At 43.8% G+C, this 7,220-nt stretch overlaps 1 non-coding gene across 1 annotated transcript; it reads left to right on the top strand.

Annotated features, from left to right (window-relative positions):
* The first annotated feature begins 1,425 nt into the window (after positions 1 to 1,425).
* Positions 1,426 to 1,554, top strand: LOC116097973. The gene has a single exon (XR_004121634.1). It is a non-coding gene; the product is annotated as a small nucleolar RNA SNORA40 (small nucleolar RNA).
* The last annotated feature ends 5,666 nt before the right edge of the window (positions 1,555 to 7,220 follow it).

The raw sequence follows: 7,220 nt of genomic DNA on the forward strand, positions 1-7,220 counted from the left end.
ATCTGTGGCCTTCTTGAGGAAAGTATGTATGGGGCAGTGGTGGCACATGCCTTTAATCCCAGCACTTGGGATGCAGAGGAAGGTGGATTTCTGAGTTTGAGGCCAGCCTGGTCTACAGAGTGAGTTCCAAGACAGCCAGGGCTACACAGAGAAACCCTGTTTAGAAAAAAGAAAAGAAAGAAAGAAAGAAAGAAAGAAAGAAGGAAGGAAAGAAAGGAAGTATGTCATTGGGAGTGTGTCTGGTGCTGCTAAATGTATTCAAATGCTAAATACTGTATCCCAAGGCCTGGTTGTTCCAAGAGTAACAAAAATTCCTTGTCCCCAAGTAATCCCTGATTGGTCAATAAAGATGCCTACAGCCTTGGCTGGGCAGAAGAGAGTGAACAGAGTGAAGGCAGGGACCAGGAAGAAAGAGAAGGAAAGAGGAAGAAAGAAGAAGCTGCCATGGGGTACGGAAATCATGAGCACAGGCCAGGAGGGCTGGCCTGTTGGAGTGGGAGCTGCCAAGGTGGAACATAGCAAATGATATTTGAGAACTATTGACAGGGAAGTAGACAAAATAGCTTAAGGGTTGATATCTGCCCAGTTTTGTTGCTTTAAGGCTTATTGTAAATATAAAGATGTTGTGTCTTTTATTTGGGAACTAAATGCTCTAAGATGGTGTAGAAACACCCAAATAATATTTACCACAAGAGTTTTCAAAAGACCACATCAAGCTGAGTCCTCCCACCCAGCCTCTAACTTGGGGATCAGGATGTAAGCTCCTAGCTATTCCTCCAACTCTATAAATGCTGCCATGCTCCCCACCATGAGAGTCATGGGTCACCCTCTGAAACTATAAGTAAGCTCCCAGTTAAGTGCTTTTTTAAAAGTAAGTTGCCTTGGACATGATGTTTCTTCAGAGTAATAGAAATGTAACTAAGAAACAAGGTGTCTCACCGACCTTGGTGCCTGGTAATTTGGCTATACCGACTGGCCAGCAAGACAGGGCTCATCCTGGCTGTCTCCCCAGTAATGGCATTATGGGGATGCATTACCAAAGCTGGCTTTGGGGTCCTATATTTGTGCAACAGGTTACTTACTGACTGTTCCACGTCCCCAGCCCTCAATGCACACATTTGTTACAAAGATGATATTCTTCCAGGAGAGCCTACAGAATCAAAAGAATACAGCTATCTAAGACAATGAGGACAATTTTCTGAATACTTTCTAAAATAATTTTTATTTATCTATTGATGTTTCCTCAGATCTTATATCATCAGTCTACTCTCAGGGAACAGGCTAGACAATGACTATGTTAGTTCTTCACTTTGATTGAAATGTCAAGAACCAAGAGAAACAAACACAAGGGGAAAAGAAAGTGCTGCGACAGAGTGTGCTTTTATGAGTGAAGAACAGAGAGACACAACAAAAACAAAACCTTGCCACACTTGAGTGTTGCCTTGGAAAACTGGCAGACGAAGTCATAAGAGGACAGCTGAAAGAATAAATCTTCTTTTGTAGCCCAGCACTCATTGTTGAAGATGAACTTTGATACAGATGAAAAGGGATATGATACACAAAATAAAGAAAAGAAAGCCCAAAATGATTTGCACAAGCACTTAGTACACAAGAGAACAGAGGAACAAAATGTTAACCAACAGGAGCTAGGAAGGAAGCACATACACACAAAGCAAACTGTGGGCCCATTTGGACTTAGGGACCTGGTTTGTTCTATAAGACAGTGACATGGAAAAGCAGAAAGATTCAAAAGGACTTCAGAGCTCAAATCAAAAGCACTGGCTGGGATTTATGAGCTAACTCAACCAAAATACAATGAAATTAACTGGGGGTGGAGGGAAATAACATTTTTGAGACCAGGAAAATTTTAGTAGGGAGGGATTGAGAACTATGCAATGCTGTTGTGCTATGAGCTTTGGTGATGATAAGATGGCGTTATGACACACTGAGTGCCATCACTCACATGCTGTGTGGGTAAGCCCAAGTTTCCCTCTTACAAAGCACTGTTATAGTGACACAGCGAGACAAGGAGGGGTAGAGTAACTGATATCTGAACATTCTTCCCACTCTACTTCCTCCCCCTTCTCTCTGCCCCTCTCCCCTCCCTCCCTTCCTTGCAAGGGAGTCCTGTGGGTGTTTGTTTTACTGTTTTTATGTATGTTTAAATTTTCATAACAAAATTTCTTTTCAAAATGACTGGCATATTGTTTTGAAATTTTAATATCCCCTTATTGAAGGTAAAAATATTATAACGAAATGCAATTTTAGACCGATAAAATTAAATTATTCAAGGCAGAAGTTGGATGTGATATCATGTCCTTGTCAGAAATAAGCTATCGAAGAATAAATAATAACATCACTCTGTTAATCAAGGTATCTGTCTATGTCCATTCAAATTTATTTTTGCTAAATTTTCTCTAAAATAGTCACATCTTATAATACAAGGCAAAACTAGACATGTGTCATAAACATAAATTAGCCAAGCTTATTCTAAACATATTTTTTTAATAGCATTTGGGAGGCACATAGGAGAAAAGGAAACATGAGAAGGCCCCAAGCTTTCAAATATGAGTGTCTGGGAGAACAATAATGCTGTTCAAATTATGAAAATTAAAACACAAAACCATCTTTGATGGTGGTGGTGTTTTTCTGAGGCAGAGTCACCATGTCATCTAGACTGGCCTTAACTCATCATCTTCCAGCCTCAGCCTTCTGAATGGTTAACTTGTATACCTGCTTGACAGTGGTTATTTATAATGTTACTGAGTTCCACTCTGAATACTGAGTGAGAAGGACTGGTGGGCACCACAGGGAAAGATGTACAACAGGTACACGGGTATATGAGTATCCTTCAGGGATGGTGGTGGACACCACAGGGAGAGATGTACAACAGGTTCATGGGTATATGAGTATCCTTCAGGGATGGTGGTGGACACCACAGGGAGAGATGTACAACAGGTACACGGGTATGTGAACATCCTTCAGGGATGCTGGTGGGCACCACAGGAAGAGATATACAACAGGTTCACGGGTATATGGGCATCCTTCAGGGATGTTGGTGGGCACCACAGGGAGAGATGTACAACAGGTTCACGGGTATGTGGGCATCCTTCAGAGATGCTGGTGGGCACCACTGGTGGGCACCACAGGGAGAGATGTACAACAGGTTCACGGGTATGTGGGCATCCTTCAGACTTCAGGGATGTTGGTGGGCACCACAGGGAGAGATGTACAATAGGTTCACGGGTATGTGGGCATCCTTCAGGGATGCTGATTTGGAGTCTGTATGTCTAGTATGGCTTATGATGCTTAATGATGACATGAGGGGAAGGAAGTGGAGATAAGATGAAGGGACTGGTCTGAGCCATGAGGGATCATCATGTTTAGGAAAGGTTAGAGATGAAGGCATTTGACGTGTCAAAAGAACCAGGCAATACCAGGAAGCTGTCATGGCTCCTTGTATTTCCTCTCTTCTCATGCCTCCTTTCATGTTTCCTCTCTTCTCATGTCTGCTGGCAAAAGACCTCCCTTTTCCTTCTCCTCAGCGTTCCATTCTCCCTCCCAGGAAGTTCTGCCTTCCACTTCCTGCCTCACCATCAGATTTTTATTAAAGCCAATCAATCAGAGAATGCCTTCCGTAAGAGAGGAAAGACAGAGATACAACTTAACACTGTATACCCCAGTAGAAGTTGACAACCAAGATGGGCTATCACAGCCGGTGTTCTCCTTTGCTTGCCGTGGCTGTGATAAACATCAAGACCAAAATGAACTTGGTGAGAAAAGGATTTATCATCTTATATCTTATACTTTATCACTAAGGCAGGAGCTCTAGCAGGGAGATCAAGGCTGCTTCCGGGCTTGCTTGGTCTGCTTTCTTCTATTACCCAGGACCACCTGCGCAGGGGTGATACCACCCACAGTGGGTTGGGCCCTCCTACACCAATCATCAGTCAAGAAAATTCCCCACAGACTTGGCCAGCCGCCAATCTGATGGAGGCATTTTCTCATTTGAGGGTCACGCGTCTATGATGACTTTTGATTGTGTCAAATTGATAAAAACCTTAACTGGCATGACTAGGAAAAAAGATAAGAGAACTCAGAACGGAGACAATGGATTGAGGAAGGAGGAAGAGGTGCTAAGGACCAGAGATCTCAAAGAGAAAGGGAAGAAAACAAGGCAGGGAAGCCGAGCAGGAGGCTGTGATGTGAGAAGGGGATTTTTGTACTGTTTGAGCAGTTTGGTTAGCAAGTCAAAGCAGGCCTTGCTAATGGCTTCCTGGAGGTGTGTCCCAAACGGAAATACAAAAGGGAAAATAAGAACATGTTATAGAGAGTTCTTATAACTAGAAGGAAAGATGTGATTAAATATTCCTTGTAATGGTTTCTGCAAGCCCCAATGTGTCGGTTACCTGGATAGATTATTAGTGTCATGGAAGACCATGTAGTTCAGTGGTTCTCAACCTTCCTAATGCTGCTACCCCTTAATACAGTTTTTCATGTTGTGGTGTCCCTCCCAACCATAAAATTATTTTTGTTGCTACATCATTCAGTGATTTTGCTACTCCTATGAATTGCAATGTAAATATCTGATAAGCAGATGGTCTTCTGTGTCTCCTGGAAAAGGGTCATTTGATCCTCTCCAAAGGGGTTGCTACCCACAGGTTGAGAACCACTGATGGAGCTGGGACCTCTGTTTTCTAGACATTCAGAGGACCTGCTAGCATTAAGAATGAAAGCTATCTGCAGTACTCTAGGTCCTCATTCTGGTACCAGAAAGAGCATGTTTGAGACACTGGACATGCCTTCCTTCTTCCCTCATGAGGGCCAACCATGTGAGGACAGAGAACAGAGCCAGTGACTCTTTGGTTTGGGTGTTGAGTGAACAATAGGGCCACATGCCTCCAGCAATTTGTACTGCCTTTTGGTAGGCAACTGAAAGGATCCCTCAGCTCTAATTGGTGTGATCCCTCCGCAGATGATACTCTGGTGTGGAATTCAGTGTGGTATTGGAGGGCAGTGCATCAATGTACACTGCGCAGCCATGTACACTGTACGATATTAGATATCACTGGAGCTGGAGTGCCTGCTGGAACCACTTGCAAATCAATGTTGTACCAGAAAGAAACTCAGCAGAACACTGTTGCCTTGTGTTGGGGAGTGAATTTGCTTGGAGCATGAGACCCAGAAGCCTCAGTAGGTCCCTGAGGAAGGCACCCGGAGTTCCTCTTTCTTCCCTTCCTGTCCATTCTTCAGCCTGCACTCTTAAGCAGAGGGTCTAACTCACTCCCCTGCATGGGGTTGACCATGGTAAGCTAAGGCACATGAGCCCACAGTCAGTTTGCACAGGATAACCTCTAAGCTTAGCTCTTTTTCCCTCCGTTAGAGTTGGTATTCCATCTTTTCCTTCCTCTGATCCTCTGAAAAATAGCGCCTTTCCCAGTGGTTCTCAACCTTTGAGCAGTGACACTTCTGGGGGATGTCAACTGACCCTTTTCACTGGGGTCACCAAAGACCATCTCCATATCAGATTTTTACCTTACCACTCATAACAGTAGCAAAATTACAGTTACAAAGTAGCATCAAAAATAATTGTATGGTTGGTGGTCACAATACAATACAGGAGGAACTGTATTGAAAGGTCACAGCATTAGGAAGGTTGAGACCACCGGTTTAGTCCTTGGAAATTGTGAGTGGAGCCTCTCTCTCCGGGTCCCTTTATTGCATTTGCTTTTGTAACTCTTTGAAAGTTCATGTCCTGCATGAATGCTTCCCTGTTGGAAAAGAGGTAGTGAACTTGTCTTCATTTTTCTTTTTTCTTTCTTTTTTTTTTTCTTTTTTGAAGAAGCAGCTTCCCACCCCCCACCCAGTCCAGAGCCGCAGCAGGACTGACTGTTCAGGCTCTCAGATGTGCACCGATGGAGGTTTCAGATTTTGTGTTGGGAAGAAAATGCTGCCTTCCCCCCTCCCACCCCCTCCCGCCACCGACACAATAAGCATCAAACTATGGCTTCCACTCCACAATTTAGCTAGGAAAACATAATGTACTTTTGTAAATTTTTTTCAAGTTTCTGACAAATAGGAAATCTTCACCCCCTGAGAGGTAGACAAAAGAAAGGGGTGCCTCTCACATCCGCCACCCCCACCCCCCAGCTCTGAGCCCTTCATTGCTCCTCCCTCTTTCTTCCACTTCTCTTGAGCTCTCTTCTAAAATTTATTTTGACTGTTTTATTAGCTAACAATTACCCACGAAAGAAAAAAAAGAGGGGGAGGCGGAGACAGCTCTTCATTATTTTGTCCGTTTTTCAAGAATCAAGAGCCTTAAAAGGCCGGGACTCAAGAGGTACCACCGAATACTGACTCACCAATTCTGTTAGGAATGAATTCAGCCAGTAGCTTCCTGTTGTGCCTGGGCTGTGATGGGTAGGCTCTCTCCTCTTGAGAAAATCAAATTTGATGCTTAGTTATCTTGCTAAAGAGAATTATTTAAGAAGGTGAATATCAAAACTTGATGTCCCTCCCTTCCCCCACCCCTACTCTCCCTTTTGCAAGACTTAAACGAGTTAGTGTCTTTTTTGAGAAAGAATCTCGCTCTAGCTTTGGCCACCCTGGAACGCTCCTTGTAGACCAGGCATGTTTCAAACACATAGAGGTCCACCTGCCTCTGCCTCTTGACTGCTGGGATTAAGGGGATGCCACCACATGAGTTAGTTTTGGTTTTAGTAGTTTATTCTATGGTTGTTATGAAGCAAAAAAGAGAAGCAATGTGGGGTGGGGGTGGACGACGATCGAGGCAAAACTAGATTGAAATCCTGGCTATGGGTGTGAACTTAGACACGATTAGAGCATTCGTCACTGGGAGACACTACAGCAAAGAGGCAGTTATGTCTTGGAAGTGCCCTACCTTGCACTAAGAGGGTTCCTCCCTCTCCTTTAGGTTGTTTACCTCTGTTTCTAAATCTTGGGGGGATGGATTGTAAAACCATTCATCTGAACTGTTGCAGAATGAGTAACTCATGGGAAAAGTAAAGGCACTAGACTAACAGAGCGAGCAAATATGTAACTGAAGCGTCCGAGCAGCCCCGTGTTTCACCCACGGGACAGTCCGGACAGTGCTTCGTTTGTTGTTGTTCCAGCCTGGGGAAATTTTGCAGTTAAAGTTCAGAAACAGGTATCTCAGAAGTCCTTTGTTCTTTCGCGGGGAATTTCTTCTTTTCTTTTCT

Source organism: Mastomys coucha, unplaced genomic scaffold, assembly GCF_008632895.1.
Source record: "Mastomys coucha isolate ucsf_1 unplaced genomic scaffold, UCSF_Mcou_1 pScaffold2, whole genome shotgun sequence".
Classification (NCBI taxonomy): domain Eukaryota; kingdom Metazoa; phylum Chordata; class Mammalia; order Rodentia; family Muridae; genus Mastomys; species Mastomys coucha.